The following is a 1,070-nucleotide window of genomic DNA, read 5'->3' on the forward strand; positions in this document are numbered from 1 at the left end:
CATTGGTGAGTAACAATAAGGAGAGCAAAGAAAAAGCTTGTGAGCTGCCACTTACTGTACAATCCTTGCCTCTCCCGGTCTGGATCAAAGAAGAATGAAGAAAATAAAAGACTCACAGACACAATTAGTCCACTATATCAGTGGACCTTGCAATCCTCAGCAGTGACCCTGAAACCAGACGAACAAGCTGTTGCTTAGATCCCACTACGAACCTCTCTGGAAGGGATCCCAATAAAAGGTCCTGGACAGAGTGGGAGGGGGCTCTAATGGCGTAGTCCATAGGGCGTTGCACTGTTGACTCAAAGGTGGTGTTTCTTTGGTGCTTCAAATCTAATAGCAGGTCTTCAGGAGAAAGATGGGCAATCTCCTCCCATGTGATTTACAGCCTCTGGAAACCCACATGCATCAAGTCCAAAGTCATGAGTTTGAATTTGGATAGAGTGAGAAATAAACATAACAAAAGTAAAAATAAAAATCATGACTGGCTTCCTGGTCTGACAAAGAACTGCTGAACCTCCCAAGATTGTGGCCCTTGGCTGTGAGCCTGGAACTGGCTAGGGTACAACTTTCAGCCGAACAGTAGACATTGGTAAGGTGAACAAAAACACCGAAGATATACTCAATAATTAGAATATTCAACCACACAAGATTACAGGAGCACTATTTGTCCAGGGATAAAACTCTGAAGTTAGGAAAGGAGAGGATGGAGGGATGAATATAAACAAGAACTACAGAGATAGTGGAAGAAGTGATCCTACAATGGGGAGATTGTAATCAATGTTGTAAAATAATATATATGAATATGTACAAATAGTTGAATGAAATATCAATCTGCTCTGTAATCTTTAACTCAAGTAATAGTAACAAGACAAAGAAAGGGTGAGAGCCGATTTTGGACTCAGAGAACCTGCACTGGAAACTTTTTTTTTCTATAATTATATTTTATTAATTTTCATAAACATTTACAGAGATTTTGGGTTTCCATTCATTCACCGCTGCACCATTCTCTCTACCCTCCTCCCAGTTTGTTCTTGTCCAAATGCCACAGTGCTTGTCGAAGCCAGTTCTGA

The sequence above is a fragment of the Elephantulus edwardii genome, unplaced genomic scaffold, assembly GCF_000299155.1.
Source record: "Elephantulus edwardii isolate Elephantulus edwardi_28Jun2011 unplaced genomic scaffold, EleEdw1.0 scaffold00113, whole genome shotgun sequence".
NCBI lineage: Eukaryota > Metazoa > Chordata > Mammalia > Macroscelidea > Macroscelididae > Elephantulus > Elephantulus edwardii.